The following is an 18,290-nucleotide window of genomic DNA, read 5'->3' as shown; positions in this document are numbered from 1 at the left end:
CACCTGACCTAAGTTTGAACTCAGGTAAACTAACAGGCTGGAACCTAGCATTAGTTTCCAAGCTGCCCCTCAACAAAACCCAAGCCTAGCTCCAGTCTCTAGGCTAATCCCCAACAAGACCAGAGTTTCCAGGTTACCCCTTCAACAATACCAGTGTCTCCAGGTTATTCCCCCAATAAACCTGCACCCCAGGTTACAAGCACACCCCCTGCCTAACGACCACCAGTGCAGAGGGGGAGAAGTTAAGTCTATGATCTGACTCCCAGCAGCAGCCAATCATGTTAAAGGCCACAGCAGCTTTCCAATGAGATGCTTGCACACATACTCCCTGCTTGCTGCTTACTATAAAGCTTTGCTCCAGAGAAATTCAGGGATTCCCCCCTCCCGCCACCAAAACTGTCCTGTGTGACAATGGTGGGTTGGAGTGAGGGGGACTGAGCTAGCTTGAATAGAATAAAGGCCCTGCTGTAAGTTGCATCAGATTGTCTCCTGTCTGTTTGGGGGCAACCACTAACATCTCCCTGGCACAACAGTTGCTTAGCTCTCTTTTCTGTTGTTTTTTTATTTTTTTTAGTTACATGTAAAAATCATAATTGCCAAGTCTAAAGTTTACTTAGGAATCTGCAATTCCAAGTCTGAAGTTCTCCCAAAGGCACCACACTTTGACCCAGGTCCTCACAGTGTAGTCGTTTCCTTAGTAGAAACTGCCTGCCATCATCTAAAGACCAAGACTGCAATATGGAAAGCTCCAGAAAGAAATAATTGATAAGCTATGTGTCAAACCCTAATGTGAATGATAAAGGAGATGAATCACCTCACTGTCTGGCCAATCTTTACAGTTCAGTGACCTTCTTCTTAGAATCTGGCTGGATTGTTATCAGAGCACTGCAGGACTTAAGGCTCCCTAAAACACAGGAATCACATGGGAGGATTTTGTTAGTGTATGTTGTTATACTTCTTCTGTATTAATGTGATCAGTGATTGATGTATCTAACTTATAAATTAAATTTTGGCGTTAATATGTAGATATAAGAAAATATAAAGTAAATACAAATATCTGGTGTTACCTGATATTTCAAGCATCCCACAGGAGCCCTGGAATGCAACCACGTGGATAAAGCAGCTCTGTTGGTACTGCCTTTAACACTCTTTTGACACCGAAAACTAAAACAAAATTCTAATCTATCCACCAGAAAAGAATTTAAGAAGAAAAAATAATAATGAGTCTGTTTTGGGAGACTATCCACTAAAGTGCAATCCATTGATGTTAATGAAAATTTTACAGTTAAAAGGAGTGGTCTACACTAGTACAGATGATTATGGGAAAAGGAAACTTTCAAAGTAAAAATAAAGAAGTATAAAATGCATGTTGTGGTATATTCTATATAACATAAATAAAATCTCTCTCTCTCTCTCTCTCTCTCTCTATATATATATATATATATATATATACATTTCATCAATTAATATAATATTATATACAAATTGAAGCCTACTAGTATGCATCCAAAGTAAAGATATGTTAGCCTTGGGGAGAATTTTAAAAGTGAGAGTTGAGAATTCAGTCAGTAAGCAAGTTTCAGGGTTAATGCTTCTACTCTATGCGTGTACTTTAAGGTTAAAAACAAAGGAAAATAGTACTGAGAAAGAAAGTTGATTCTCTCCTCTGATCACAGAGAACATGTAGTCAACAGCAACCTCTGCCCTCCTGTTAAAGTCAATACTGAACACCAACGTGAAATTAGTCCCTGTCCTCTACAGTGCTAGGCCTTCTAGGAAGACCCAGTTGCAGCAACTCATTGATATCTGCCACAATGAATTTCCATTAAGTAAAAAATACACTCAATAAATTATGTGCTTTGACTTGTGAGCATAGCACATGACTACAGAGAAATGTAAGTTATATACACAACTAAATCTTTTTAAAAATTATAGTTAGAAACACACTAATGATTCTGCTTTTTCTTAAATGCCACCATATAGATAACCAACAATGTGTGCCTCCCAAAGAGAACATAAGCATCTCTTTGCCATTTTTTTTTATAAAAGAGGAAACTTTATTCCACACTCCAAAGACCACTTCCCATAGTTGCAAACATTTTATAAATGCAAGAAGAAGTGAAAAGTATTCCTGTTTCTCATACCCTTTCCATCTCGGAGACGTAGCAGAGTTAAAGAATTGCATGCACACCACCTCTTGCTCAATGCTGTAAACCAAACAAAACTCTACCTCAATATTTATGCAATGTATGACCTACATAATGAATAATTAAAGTTTCTTCAAATGTATGGACTTGACACTGGATATTTAGATGGTTAACAGTTTATGATAAGATTCAAACAGTTAATAATGCTGCCACCTTTGGCATGTTAGTAAAGGTTTCACTGGACTCCATGACAGCCATGTTTGTTTCTGTCTGCCATCTTGAAACTCTTTTTCACTCTTATCAATTAGAAGCCTTCTTTCTTAGACTGTGGTTTTAGTGAGTGTATTAAGTCTGCATTACTTCTATAGCATATATAGTCATCAACATGTTTCTAAACCTTTTTTTTCCCATTAAATTTCATCAGTTTTTCATCACAGTGTCATCTTTTGGGTTTTCCATAAAATGTCTGTCAACTCTTCTACAAATGGTCAATATGTGCATGCGGTTTGCTAAATGTAAAAGGATGTCATGGTCCCAACAGGCTCTTCATGACCAGGGCTCTTGCCTGGTTTAATTAAGTAAATTGTCACCCCAAGTATGTTCCAAGATAGCTAATCCCCAGAACTGCATGTCTTATGCTAGAATTTTTAATTACTTGGCCTGCTAAAGTCACAGTCCCTAGATTGCTTCAGAAGTGAATCAGGAGTTGGTTGAGACCTCTCCCAGATGTGGATGCATGTGGTCTCATAGCCAATGTAATTATTTCGGGCTCACTAGACTCCAGCTTGGTCTCTGTGTACTAGTTTAATCTCACCAACAGCTGTGACTCTGCATATCACCAAGCCAGGACACTGAGAGAGCAGAGGCGAACAGAGTCTCTCATGCCCCGTTTTTTTTTTTTAAATGCCTCATGGCAGTGTCAGGAAAAAGCACTACAACATGACACCACTGCCAACTTTTACTCTGAAGGAAATTATAAGAAGTTATTTTCTTTAAATTTTAGAAATATACGGTTCCTAAATTTACATCTTGACATTTAGCATAAAAATATGGTAAATGAAAATACAATGATATAATCCTTACCTCTGCCCTCAGGGGGAAGAGGTACCTGAAATGAGGGTTCAAATGCAACCTGGTTACATAGTGGAACCATTTAGTAAATTAGTAAATAAAAGTAAAATGATGATAAATATTTTTCAGTCAATAAATAAAGATTATAAATCAATAATTATTTCTTTGATAAAAAATGGATATTTTAAGTACAGAATTCTTTCTTTCAAGGAACAATTATGGTGCAAGTAATATAAATATCAGAGTTGCAACTTTAGATAGTAGACTATTCCTCACCTACCATGTAACCAGCGAGAATGGAAAATTATATATCATGCTAACAGGCAGTCTGTTGTTTCTTATCAATATGCCTCTGCTCCCTGGTTTCTAACAGGTAGATGTCTTCTTTGTTTTAATCAACTTCTCTCAAATCGCGTAGCACAAAGAACCTCTGTCCTGTTTTATAGGAATTGAGTGCAATTCGAACGCTGAGTGACTTCAAGCACTTCTCCACTGAACGATGAAGAGAAATGCAAAGTGCCTCTTTGTTCACACATTGTAAAGTGGTCACAAGTGATCTTGAGTATTAATTCTAAATCAGAACAGTTATGCTTACACAAGTCAAGATGTCAGTTAACCCTCTTATAGTGTAAGTGGTCTTCATGGACTGAGATACTTGCTAAGAATTCAGCAAAGCGGTTTATAAAACACTGTGAGCAGGCAGGAAACTCAGTAAGGTCCCAGCTTCTGATTCTGTGCAGGGTATGATGAGGATAGAAGTTGGTCAGTTAATTGGGGAGCTAGAATCACAATCTCCATTCCTATTGTTCCAGTATAAACTGTATTAGTGTGAATATTTTATTGGTATATATATATAACTTCTAAATTCATGCTGAATTCCTTCAAACCCTATATTTACCACAGCTTCACAGAGATGATCTAAATTTTATGTCAGGTACATGTGGGAATAATTGGGGGCCTTTTATCCCTCATGCACAAACTACCTAAGTGGGAACTTCAAGGCTGTCATTGGGAATACCTTTGGAAAAATCTGGCAAAGCTATTGAATTCTAGAGTTCAAATCTGTTTGCTGTACCAGAGCTACTTCTGCAAGCCGACTGTGTGCTGTGTGCTGTGTGCTGTGTGTATGTGTGTGTGTGTGTGTGTGTGTGTGTGTGTGTGTGTGCAAATAATTTTATTTATTTACATTCCAAATGTTGCCCTCTTCCTGGTCCCCCCTCCAAAAGTTCTTCACTCCCTCCCCTCTCCCCCTTTGCTTCTGATAGGGTGTTCTTCAACTTCCACCAGCATTCCCCATTCCCTGGGGCATCAAGTTTCTACAGTATTAAGCACTATGTCTCTCTGCTGAGGCTAGACAAGGTAGTCCTCTGCTACAAAATGTGACAGAGGCCATTGTCCAGCCCGTGTATGCTCATTGGTTGGTGGTATCGTCTCTGGGAGCTCTGAGGGGTCTAGATTAGTTGATATTGTTGTTCTACCTATGGGGTTGCCATCCCGCTCAGCTCCTCCAATTCTTCCCCTAACTCTTCCATAGTGTTCCTAACCTCAGTCTCTGCATCTATCTCAGTCAGCTGCTGGGAGAGCTTCTCAAGACCAGCCAAGCTAGGCTCCCAACTGCAAGCACAGCATCAGTAATAGCGTCAGTGCCAGGGTTTTGGTGCCCAAGTAGGGCTGGTCACTGGATGGCCTTTCCTTCAGTCTCTGCTCTAATTTTTGTCCCTGCATTTCCTTTAGACAGGAAGAATTCTTACACACTGAAGACAATAGCAGGACTCTAAACAATGTCATTCCATTTCAAAGTGCTTAAAATCCAAATAGTGAGTAATAGTGTTTTCAGAACCCTTAGTAACTTGTTTACTGGTATAAATCAACTGCTCATCAATTAAGAGATCAATAAAAAGTATCCAGTTTGTACAGATACATGGAATACAACAAGAATATACTCATCATGAAAAGCACTTGCTGTGTATAGTATATCACATGAGAACACTTCATTCTCTCACATCCTTTTTTCTGCTATGCTTATCACATACACGAAGTGAATTGAACATGAAATTGGAAAATAGTCACACAATATAAACACGCTCTTATGTTTTTTGAGTCTAATGTAACAAGAAGAACAAATGATGAAAACAAGCATCTGAAGAGATTGCAAATCAAATCCCACTTCCACCCCTGGTCCTCCAGCATCACATCTCACCATTCACTCTTCTGATGATACCTTAAAATAAGGAAATTGAAAGAATGAGGCAAAAACCAGTATTGGGAACATACAATTTTTTTTTTCTGGCAAAGACATTCTCCCAAGGAGCTGAACCATGTGAATTTACACTCTTCAGTGTGTAGAGAAAAGACCACATTTGTTTTTTTTTTTTTTAGGATAAGTTTGTAGAACAGTAAAGTGTAGAAAATGTACATCTGATCCTGTGTCTATTTAATACCAACAGCCTAAGGGGGAAAATATACAGATACAAACTGTCAAAGGAGAACTTTAACTTGAAATAACATATCCCTGGACTTAAACCTGGGAATACAAGGTACATATTATTACCACTAGCTAGAAGGATCACATGGAAATAATGAGAGGTTGTGAGAGAGGGAGGAGGAAATGAGGGCAAATATAAAAGAGCAAGACCAAGTGGAAGGGAAATGACAGGATTAAAAGAGGGAGAGGGGGAGGGGGAAGACAAAGGGAAGGGAGAGGGGCAGGGAGTCTGAGAGGGAGAAGGATATGGGAAAGATGAGGGAGAGAGGGGGGCTGGGAGAGGGAGAGGAAAAGTGAGAGGGAGAGGAAAAGTAAAGGGTCAAGATTATCTTCGAGAAACCCCTCTTATACCCACAGAGGAGCAATTATTTTGAAGATTTGCAACCTAAACACTAAAATTAAATTCAATATACATAAACATAAAGAAGCAATCATCTGTAAACTAATAAGTGTTATCCTACCTTGGGACCTCCTTGCTAGAGTAGGCCAGATCTAACACTCAAAATTCCATATCCTAGAAACTTATTGTGTTTAGTGAATATTATCTTGGCACCACATAAAGGTAATAACAATGTATCATTTTGTATAATTATGACTGTGCCCAAGTAATAATAGATATGTATGTACACACAGAAGGGGGGAACCAATTGTTCTTTTCTTGTAACCATGGTTCTGAAGGCTATAAGACTTTAGAAAGGATTGACCCTTTGGAGTCAGTTCAGGACACACCCAGACACCAAATTCTCAGCACAAAGGGGGTTTGTTATCCAGGAGGGGCAAGCTTGGGTTGGGGGTGGCTATAAAGGCAGACAGCATGTGCAAGCAGGCAGGTGTCTCTCTGCAAGAGTTGGTTTATAAGGTGAATCTGTGCTAGGGTGAGCTGCTAAATCGTGGGACATGTTAGCCCAATAATAGATCTTTGATTGCTGGATGTTGGGGTCTTGCTTGAAGGGTCTGACAGAATGGTTTTTAGCAAGGGAGATGGAAAGGGGTAAAAAGGCAAAAGCTATGGGGTTATGTTTGCAGTGCTCATGCTTGTCAGAGCCCTTCACTCTGTACGGATTTGTATCAAAGGACTAGTATTGTTCAGGGGAACTGTTTATCTCTGCTTAAACTGTCTGTTTAACAGATGGTTAGAATAACCACATGTGCCATATTTACATGGATGAAATTATTGAAATTAGAATTCAGCCAGGATATTTTTTCCCTGTCTTGTTTATATCTCTTAAAATATAGGTACCATAGATTTTTAAGGAAAAATGCAATTAGCCTGAGGCGTAGAAATCTCTATTCCTTGTTGCTTTCCGGTAAAATATAGAAGTGTTATAAAGTATTAATAGAAACCTAGCATGAAGCTCCAGCATGCTAGTGACTGACATGCCATCTCTATCAGGCAGAAGTCTTTATGCATTTCACAGAAAAAAAAAAATCTGTTCATTTCAAAATAAAAAGAGTCTCATTAGCAACAAGAGTCCATTATTTGGAAATTCCCTCAGTTTGAAGCCTAGTGCACGCAGCTTCAACCAGGCCCTGCAGTCCGAGGGCAAGTCATATGGATGATCACTAAACAAACCCCTTTGCAGAACATCACACAGACACAGTGGATCTGTGCAGGGAAAGCTTCCCGAGCCACGAAGCAGCCCAAACTCTTCTCCAAGTGAAACTCAAGGCTCAATGTTACTCTTTCTCTTCGGAGTAGAGCCACATTGTCCCCTAATCTACTTGCATCCCAATTCAGGGAGTTCTATTGCTTTTGGTGGCTGCAGAACAAAACTTCAGGAAATCAACACCCCGTTTTCCACGTTTTCTATCTCTATGCATGGAAATGTGCCAATATCATCTAGAACAAAATGATAAGAACTTTTAGGAAGACCAGGGCAGCCTGGTCCACTGTGGGCTACTAAAGGCAGAGAGGTTTCAGAGTCTCCATGAAGCCCAACAGTAAGAACCTGACCTCCAAGTCAGCCCTGTGCCTTCTGTAACCTGGGAGACAGACAGGAAAGCATTTAAAGCGAACCCTTCAGCTGGATATGTTCAAAGGACCAAACCAGTAATTTGGTTCAAGTGAACATTTTCTGTGCAAACACTAAAATGTCATCTGGGTGGCAATCTGGTAGCCTGAGTCACAGATGCTTTTGTGGGACTTGGAAGCTCTGTGGCCACTCACCGAGCGAAATTAAATAAATGGTTGGTGGCGAAGGAGACAATGTCTAACATTCCGGAGCTTGGAGTGAAGAGACCATTCTCTAACTAAATGTTTGTATAGCCAAGAATGTGACACCTTTTCTGTCTAAGTCTAGGTTCCCGACCAGTAAAACAAGGAAGCTGAACTTAATGATCACGTAAACCTTTACAATGTGAGGAGCTGCTCGTTCTGGTCCAATGTGTGTTGAAATCATTTATGATGTTTAACTACTATGCCTTCCTTCTGTGTGTTCCTCGTTCCCCAGAGTGCTTATCAAGGTACACCCAAGCCTAGCCAGTGTCTTTTAATGATACAGGCACATTTTAATTTCATGTCACAAATCAACTATTAAATCGTGAGTGACGCATTTAGATCTGTTACACCTTAATTATTCAGCTGCCTATAGTTAGCAATGGAAGCTGTATTCCCAACTTCCAGACTTCCTTAAGACATTGCATTTGGCCCGCTGGGAGCTTAGGTTTCAGGGGTAGACAAATAAAGGAAGTACCATGAGAAGCATTAGTAGCTGTAGTTCCTCCTGGAGCCAATTTCCTGAAGAAGCTGCAAACTGCAATCATTTCAACCTCGAGACTCCACCCGCCTATAAAGCACAAGCGCCTAAGTATGGCAGTAAAACCCGCCTGGGCCCCCAGGCCACGTCGTTAAAGTGTTTCCCTAGACAGAAGCCCCTGTCTGGGGATCTGATTTCACAACCGAAAACACTAAACGCCGTAATAAGGTAATAATAAGGTACATGCTAACAACGACCATTTAATCTCAGCAACTTATTACACTATTAAAAGAGGAAAATAAAACTGCCTGACGCTGCTTCGCCAGCAGCTTGCTAACTGGATTTGGGTTGTGTTGGAATCTGGACTAACCATGGTTGAGAACGGTTGTGAAGTTCTATATTGCTTCCTGGGTCAAGGGCCACTCCCGAGATAGTGTCTATTTATTTTGAAGGTGATAAAATAAAAAGGGAAACATAAAGAAAGGGCAGGCACACTGCTAGATCATGCTGAGAAATCCGAGGCATGCTGTGAATAGGAAGTTTATGGTAGCTAGGAGCCAGAATATAAACTGATCAAAGGAGAAGATAGGAAACCATAGGAGGATGTTGGGAACAGATTGTTTATAAAGCACTGTAGTCTTTTATGGGCTAAGAATAAACACCATGATAACTTTATTTATTTATTTATTCATTCATTTATTTTCTAGTTTCGCAAAAGGCTGTGTGAATTTGAGTTGCCACATCACTGTGAAGAGTGATTCTTCAATATAAGGCAAGAGAATGTAGTTTTCCCTTTCACCATCCCTTTCCTCTCTCCTTACATGAAAAGAACAAAAAGGCAGAAGTAGCAACTAGTCCTTTCTACTCCTCTGCCTGAGCCCTACAGCCCTCACCCCCACCTGCCCCATTCCTTTGATAGAATTTCTCAGGAAGGTACTGACAGAGAAGAAAGGCAGCTGTCAGATTCTTAGCAGAGCCTGCCAAAGCCCATTCAAGAATGATAGATTTTAAATGAATAAACCATAGCTTTGTGTCCATCACACAAAACTATCATCCATTTTAGGCTTTTTCTATAAAATCGTAAGCACATATAATAGTATTATTCATAGAGAATGAAGGTTTTTTTCTCTTAAAGAAGACATAGTTCTTTGTTGTTATAATATTTCAAGGGCCCATGCTGTGGGTCACCTCTTCACTACTATGCCTGTATAGAAATTCTTGGCTGAGTTTTAAATATAATAATCCTTTGTTGATGAACGGTAGCACCCTTTTAATGAAAAACATCATATCTAAAAAGGAAGACTAGTATATTACTAAAAATAAGCAAACAAGTGAAATCTAGGCAGCAAATCAGAGAAGTGTGACTTAAACCAATCCAGTAAGCCCAACGCCTATGTCATAACTTTCCCTGTATTTCTCTACAATGATTTAAACACTTGCTGTTACAGTAACTGGTATGACTTTATTTGTTAGGGTTGGATGTTGGCCAAAGGTAAAATTTCCTCTTTCCTACCAAGTTTAGAATGACCAAAAAACTCAGATGATGTGAGCAAAGGAAATTGTTTTGTAATTCCATGAAAATGTCTACTCTTAGAGATGGGTGCTTCTTTCTACATGAAATAGCTGCTTCTGTTATTAACTGCAGAGACAAACATGTTGAATTATTTCTATAGACTGACTGTGAAATTCCAGCACCCAAGATGATGAGATTAAGGAAATAGAGGGCTAGGAGGATATCTATGTCATGATAAGGGTGCTCAAGTAAACGGAAATAGTAACAAATATTAAGGAGACTCTTTTCCCTTTCACAAGAAGTCAGAAGCTTACAATCGGGACATGGAGATCAGATATTGTTTCTGCCCACACCCTTATCTTCAACATCCCAGGCTTCAGAACTGAGAATAATTATTTCCTATTGCTACCAATCGATTTAATCTTGGTGATTTTGCCATAGCAGACCAGTGGAGTAATAATAGACTAGCCTGGACCACTGGTAGTCTTTTGCTTTCAGGAGAGAAGCATGGCAGAAGAAAAGTACTAAGAGGAAAGAGAGTAGATGCCAGGTGAATCAACCCCTGTTCTAACTCATGTATCAGACAAGAACATCTCCATCTATCTATGGGTACCATGGGATGGAGAGACATTTATCCTTGTAGAACTTCAATTGATATGCAACTGCTACAGGGTACATTAGTATACTTCTATCTCTTAGGAAAAACAATGAAAGGTCTCTCTTTGTTCCAGCCAAATCTACAATGCATAGGTCTAGGTCACTGTTTACAAATTAATTATTATAACAAGTTAATAAATGTTGGGAATAACATTTGGGAATGAATTTATGGAAATTCCAATGTTTACAAAACTTGCATTCTAAGTTGACTTTAATAGTACCTAGTAATATCATTGGTTATTTAAGCTAACAGGAAACACATTGGCAGTATCTACTTCCAGGGTTGCTCACTGTATTCATTCTCTTAGTATTTTGTTCCCTAAGAGGATATATAAGAGTCAGGAAATAGAATTGCTATCCTATCTCCCATCTTCTAGTTTCATCTTTAACCTTATGTCAGAGCACTGGAACAAAATGCTAGATCTTGGTACAGCGATCTTGAGTTCAGCATGGAATCTTATGTGTGGGTATTCAAGTGTTAAAGCTCAGTGTGTGTGTGTGTGTGTGTGTGTGTGAGAGAGAGAGAGAGAGAGAGAGAGAGAGAGAGAGAGAGAGAGAGAGAGAACTATAAAGAAGAGAGTCAGAAACAGAGAGAGTGTCTGAATACATTCCCACCAAACCTTGCAACTCTCCCTCCTGTACAAGTCCCAAGTTTCTATAGCACAAATAGCAAAAACCAAAAATGTATCCCTATGTTTTCTTCTGCCTCTAACATTCAATAATATAGATTATTCTATTAAGAATTTCAATATGTATTATGTATTAGTATTTATAAGCAGAACTAGAAATTAGTAAAAAACCTAACCTTAATGTATTTTTACAGATAGATAAAAAAGAACTAATGAAAATATCATTGTTGCTAGGTGTTTGACCAACATCATTTTATAAAATTTGACATTAATTGTCTCAATTAAAAATATTCAGAAATCCGAGGATAATTGTCCCACTTGTAGTCTCAGTAGAGAAATCTGGCTATAGCAAATACCTTTGGCCTGGAGCACATGACTTTCAGTTGTATACTTACAAGAATGATTCTGTGAATAATTTAGCTAGTCAGTCTGTGGTCAGTTTTCTTGACTATTGAAGTAGACCATAGGTTCTTCCTGGGACTCTAAGTAGGAAGATGAATATGAGAAAATAAAACATCAAAAATTGGGGTCAGATGGTCTGAGAGAGCTGAGGACCCAAGCCATCATCTTTGTTAGTATCACAGTTCCTTAGCAACCCCTCAAATGAGGAAACAGAAGACAAGTCAGCAAAGGCCAGCAGAAGCAAATGGCGCTCAGAGAAGATCTAGTTCCTTTCCTGAGAGCTACATGGGATCTTGTAAGCATAAAATGTCACATCTCAGTGTCTGGAACGTTTGACCACAACTGAACCTGTCAAGCTTCAGGCCCCAATCTTGGGTACCCAGAGTCCTGCTGTCAGTCCAGCAAGCATGACTGTTGCCATGGAACCAAATCTCAGTGCTCTGTGTTCCATTCATAAGACCTTGCAGGGCGTTTGACCCTACCTAGCCCTGCAACAAAATATGAATAGCAATAGTTCTTGAATGAGGGGGTGTAAAGCTTCCAGGAGTTAATGGACTTGGTGTTTGATAAACATGACATGCATCTGTTGAAGGATATTTGATCACACTGTGAAGTCTGAAATGTGTTACTGAAAAAAACAAAATATAACAACAAACCTCTTTCTAGTTGTGGTGGGGCTTAGCCCTTAACACATACCTCTAATCCCTCTGGCTAGAATATAGACATGCCCTTGAAACACCTTCAGACCAAAACAATGAAGGTAAGCTTAGTTTTTAGAAGGACACACCCATGTTTGAAAATGATGTCTAATTGAATGGCAGACAAAGTGACAAATCAGAGAAAAATTTGACAGGCTAGGACATGCCCATTCTTATGACGAAAGGAAAGGGAAGCTACTTAAGATGAAGTGGAGAGAGAGCAAGAGAGAGAGAGAGGGGAGAGAGAGAGAGAGAGAGAGAGAGAGGTGAGAGAGAGAGAGAGAGAGAGAGAGAGAGAGAGAGAGAGAGAGAAGGCAGTTTTATCTGGAGAATTTTACAGACAGATTTTTTTGAAAAAAAAAAAAAAAGAACAAGTGAAGATAGAATGATCCAGAGAATGAGAAGGAGCTGGAAGATTAGAACAGACTGCCAAAATTATTTTGAGGCCAAACAGAGCAATTCAGGAGAAACCGAGAGAAGCCAGACTGAATCAGTCAGCTAGGAGAGTAGTTTGAGCCATATCAGATGACTCAAACTAGACAGCCAGAGGTCAGAAAGAACTAGAAAGGGTGCACTTATTTAACAGTAAGTCTCAGGGACTGAACACATTCTAGACCTATATATGATTGAACAGAGGCTGGAAGCTTTGTTAGCAGATGGTGGCAGTGAGTCTTGGAGGTGACAGCTATATCAGGTAAATATAACTTACTTTTATACACATCAAGCAGCTACTTGACTGATATTCCTACATCTGTTAATGTAGGGTTAATATTTGAACACATTCACCAAATACGTATTTAAAATTTTGTCACGAGACAAGCACTAAGAAATCATCTTGGTCAGCATCAGTTCTGGAAGATGGGACAGGAATCCTAGAGACGACAGACACACTTCATGTCCCTCAAAACCACGCACAGTGACATGGCTGGAGAAAGAAAAGGTGGAGATGTCTCTGACAGAATAATGTCACAACCCTGAGAAAACTCTGGAGAATTAGACGACTTTGCCTGTGTACAGGAAAATGATAAGTTGCTCGAAACGGTTCGGTGCCAGAAATAGAGAAAAGGTAAAGGTCAGGGACAGTGATTTATTTCTGCACTGTTCTTGTTCCTTAATGTCCTGAAATGAACATCACCTGTCCCATGGATTCAGCAACCCTAGCTGAATCTAATTCTGTTAGATTTTGATATTACACATCAGAATTTGGTTACCATTATGGAAAATTACGAAAGCCCGAGAGGAGCTATGAGTCATACTAGTTGAGCTATATCACACTGAAATATCACGGATGTAGACTATTTGTCCCTATCCCTGAGGAAAACTCAAGACTGAATTCAGGAATATATCCAATTCTCACCCCTCGGTTTTTAATAAGCATACACCCTAGGCACAGTGTGCCTACCCCACCCAACTGAATCATGTCTGTGCTCATTGATCGATTTGCCTTCTGACATCTCACCACTCTGTATAGAAATACCATGACTCTCCAACATCTTCATCAGGGACATTGAGTGAGTAAATTGTCCACTGTCACTTAAATGTAAGAACTCTTTTTGCAACCCTCCATGTTCAAAGTCTGTGAATGAACAGGTGAAGCAGAGAAAACTATTTTAGCAGCAGATTGCACGTTAGGAAAGCAACTCGCCTGCCATGAAGCCTGGAAATCTTAGCTTCATGACACTAATGACAAGCAAAACTCCACCTCCAAGAAGTCGTGGATGTGAGTTGACATATGGATCGGAGACTTCAGAAATGATCATCTAAAACTCCTCCCAGCAATCTTAGTTCCTTTATGGAATATGTATTTCAATGGAGGTACAGATGCTGAATTTTTCATCTTAGGGTACAGAAGTTAATAAGCACTAACCATCTTAAAATTTGAAAATTCTGATAAATAAATGTAACTTATTTTGGATTATTCCATAATGATGGGAAGGAGTAATTTAAAATGGAGGGGAAGGTGCTCATTAGAGTCAGAGATGTGAGGAGACTCACTACTGGGACGTCAAAACTTTACAAATTATTCATTGTTTGCTCATTTGTTTGTTTTCTGTGTGTCTGGAGCTTGGGAAAAATATTTGCTTCCAACAACTTTGTTTGGTAGTTCAAAGCCTTCCTTTCCTCCACAGCTGATTATTTTGGCCAGACTCTCCTTGTCGGTGAACAAATATTTCTTGTGCACATGCATCACAGCAGAGGAATGACTGCAAGAGAAGACAAAGGTATCACCTGACTGATTTTGTCTATTGTGTCTTTAACAGCATCAAGCTGGTCATGTGACAATGAGAAAACGTGATTACAGTCTTCTTGCTAGATTAATTTCATAGCTATAGTACAGAAAAGGTCAAACTTTGTAATGTGGATACCTCTAGAATAGTAAATGTCCCTGAATATCTTACTGTGTAAAAAAAAATTACTTAGTCTTCATGTTTAAAGTACAGAATGCTATTCCTTTAGCATTGACTCATTCAACATTGATATTACTTATCAATATGTATATTACTTTTGCATGTGGTACTTTTACCATGGATTTTATTCTTTTTATATTTGAGGCAGTCTTTCCACATAGCTCAGGGGAATGATGGATTTACTAGGAGCCTAGACTACCCTTGCTGCGTTTCTTCTGTTCAGTCCACGTTCTGGGAAGCAAGTATACACCACTGTACTTTGCACTTGGCAAAGTAAAATTCCTTGTCAAATGCTAGGTAGCATTTTTAAACCATGCACTTGGCCAGTGAGAGGCTACTCTATTTTACCAATATTATCTGTTTAGGTTGCACTGTCTAAGAAGGTTCAAAAGTCCACTGTAGAAGAATCAAAGCCTCTTCCATTCACTTCCTAGGTCTAGGAAAGGGGCCAGCTGGAAATAAGAACTTTGCCCATTTGTACAATGTTCAGATGATGGGCAAACAACCAAACCTGAAGACTTCAATAGAACATGCCAGAGGGTCTCTTGAACTCTTTCCAAATTTTATTCACCAAACACATAGGATTTAATATTTGATAAACAAAGACTTTCTGAAAATAGTTTATCCAGATGTGCTGTGTTCATAGTTTAGGTTGTTCATTATATCTTTGTCTGATAGTAGTAATGATGTGGTGGGTGGTTAGGTGACCAGAATTACTGAATCAGAATGTGAAGTTGCAACATGAACACACTGCACAGAGATATAATATTAGGAAAGCCTGCTGGAAGATGATATCATGTCTTGTCAGTGTGGTCTTTATCTCATTGAAAAGGAAAAAACAATATATTTCATAATACTCTGGAAAAAATGAGGCCTCTGCTTTTCTAAATGTATGCACATATTCCAGCAGGGGGCAGTAATGAGCCTGCCTTGACCATAGCAACTTGCAGACATCTACTTGGGTTCCAAGAACCAGACCTGAGTTATGAAGAGTAGAGAAATGTTTTTATTTGATCAAGGATAGCATGAAGATTTACACAGAGGGTGAGGGCATCAAGCCTGAAATACCTGGGAATTAGAGAGAAAGTTTTTTTGGGATGATGATCTAGGCCTGCATTCTTTAGCTTCAGGACATAGAGGTCTCCTGGAGTAAAATGTTAGTGACTATATAATTTGGTTATATTTGCCTCTGATCACAGGATATACACCCACATTAACAAAATTTAAGAATACCTCTTAATTACATTTTTGACAACAGAATACAAATATAATTGAGTATATTGATGTAATGTGTGTATTAAATGACATGTATGCATAGCTATGTTTAATTTCCACAAATTCAACAACTTGCCTTTAACATAAAATTATAAAGCATTTAGGGACCAGTTTGTAAAGATGTTGATTATGGGAGCTGATGACCTAATTTCCATCTCCAGGACCCACACTGGGAGAAGAGGACTTTCCTTGAGTCATTCATTGACTTTCGCATGATAGCTGGGCATGCGTGTGCCCATGCATACATAATGAATTAATAAATAAACATGTAACTTAATTTTTAAATTATAAAACATCTAAAATACGAACTTATAACCCTGGAAAGTATCTCAGTGACACAAGATTCTGAATCTCATCGCCAGCATCAGAACCAAGCCAAACCAGAGCCACCACCAAGGATGAATTCAAAAGACAATCTGAAATAAAAAGCTACTCCGTTGTCAACAAAAGCAAAGCATAACCTGATCAGTCAGGCACCATTGATGATGCCTGGTAATGAAAATAAATGGCAATGTTGTGAGTTTATATACTTTCAATAGTGAACTTTGTTTTCCTGTTGTGGAATGGATCTGTCCACCTATAAGAAAATAATTCCCTGAGAAATGACGCTGTTTTGCTTTGGAAGCCGTCTCATCCACCTTTTAATTATCACAGCTTTTAGTTGCACCCAGAGGTCATATCAAGTGATTGACATGTGCACTATATGTCAGTAAGAACACGCTATAGTATACAGTATAAAGTTATTAACTTTATCTAGATTTCACTGCTCAGGGTACAGCCCCAATGTCAAGTGACATGTGACAATATTCCCTTCGTTCTGCTTCCCTGAAGACTTCCAGAGTGTCTGTCGTGTTCACAAATCCCTTTATACCTGATTGATGACAGAACTCTATTAGATTTGGATGCAGGATGTAATGCATTGAAATAACTCTTAGAAGTACGGCTTTGCTAGCAGGTATAAAACGATGAAGAAGGAAGACTAATGGTGTAATGATTCTTACTGGGTTGGTGAGTACAAACATTATCATAAGTGGAGAGGGGGATATATTCAACATTCTAGAAAGTGCTGTTGAAAGATAACTAATCTGGGGGAGAAGTCTAATAAATAACATGAGTGATAAATAATAAAAGTTATTAATATGTATAACTATATATCTGTTAAGAGGGGAACATATTCAGTGGCGTGCATGTGAATGCCTGAAGACAACTGGCAGGAGAACATTCTATCCATCTACCATTTGGGTTCTGGGGAATCAAAGACTTGGCTGCAAAAGCTTTCACCAGCTCAGTCATCTTGCTAGCCCATGACATTATTATTTATTAAATTTTGAATGGTATCTACCTTGTAGTTTAATTTTTTTATTTGAAAATCTATTTTCTCATTTTTTTAAAAGATTTATTTATTATATGTAAGTACACTGTAGCTGTCTTCAGACACTCCAGAAGAGGGAGTCAGATCTTGTTACAGATGGTTGTGAGCCATCATGTGGTTGCTGGGATTTGAACTTCAGACCTTCGGAAGAGCAGTCAGGTGCTCTTACCCACTGAGCCATCTCACCAGCCCTATTTTCTCATTTTTTAATCTGTTATTTATTTACATTTCAAATGTTATACCCCTTCCCAGTTTCCCCTCCACAAATCCCCTACCCCCTCCTCCCTCCCTCTGCCTTTATTGAGAGTACTCCCCCACTCACCCACCACTCCTGCCTCAGCGACCAGGTCTTCCCCTATCCTGGGTCATCAAGTTTTCACAGGATCAAGGGGCTCCCCTCCCAGTGATGCCATATAAGTCAGTCCTCTGCTACCTATTCAGTTGGAGCCATGGGTACCTCCTGTGTACTCTTTGGTTGTTGGTTTAGTCCTTGGGAACTTTGGGGGAGAGTCTGGTTGGTTGATATTGTTGTTCTTCCTATGAGGTTGCAAACTGAAAATTTGGATAAAAATAATTCTTGCGCGCGCTCAACTGGCCAGGAAGAACGATGCTGCAACAGGATCCTTCTGCACACGTTTATTCAGTCCTGTTTCTTCTTTCTCCATATATCTCCCTTGTTTATATCTCCCCCTTGTTTATATCTCCCTTGTTTATATCTCCCTTGTTTATATATCTCCCCCGAACCCTGGGCCTCTCACTCTTTTATACTCTCAGTTCCCATCCACGCACAGCAGGCCACGCCACCTCACCAGGCACGCAGCTTCAGCTAATCAGGGCAGCAGGGGCATATCTCCATCAAATTGGATTCACCTGTATCCTGGTACACCTGCGCAGCACTCAAGATGTTTGTGGCTTATATGAGGAAGTCAGGTGCAAG

General features: G+C 39.3%; 1 long non-coding RNA gene across 1 annotated transcript; it reads left to right on the top strand.

The window, feature by feature from the left end:
- Nucleotides 1-11,804: 11,804 nt before the first annotated feature.
- Nucleotides 11,805-16,297, top strand: Gm33372. The gene is made up of 3 exons (XR_385026.3): nt 11,805-11,895; nt 14,428-14,520; nt 16,143-16,297. It is a non-coding gene; the product is annotated as a predicted gene, 33372 (long non-coding RNA).
- The last annotated feature ends 1,993 nt before the right edge of the window (nt 16,298-18,290 follow it).

Source organism: Mus musculus, chromosome 16 (genome assembly GCF_000001635.26).
Source record: "Mus musculus strain C57BL/6J chromosome 16, GRCm38.p6 C57BL/6J".
Classification (NCBI taxonomy): Eukaryota; Metazoa; Chordata; class Mammalia; order Rodentia; family Muridae; genus Mus; species Mus musculus.
This window is presented reverse-complemented; position numbering and strand designations above follow the sequence as displayed.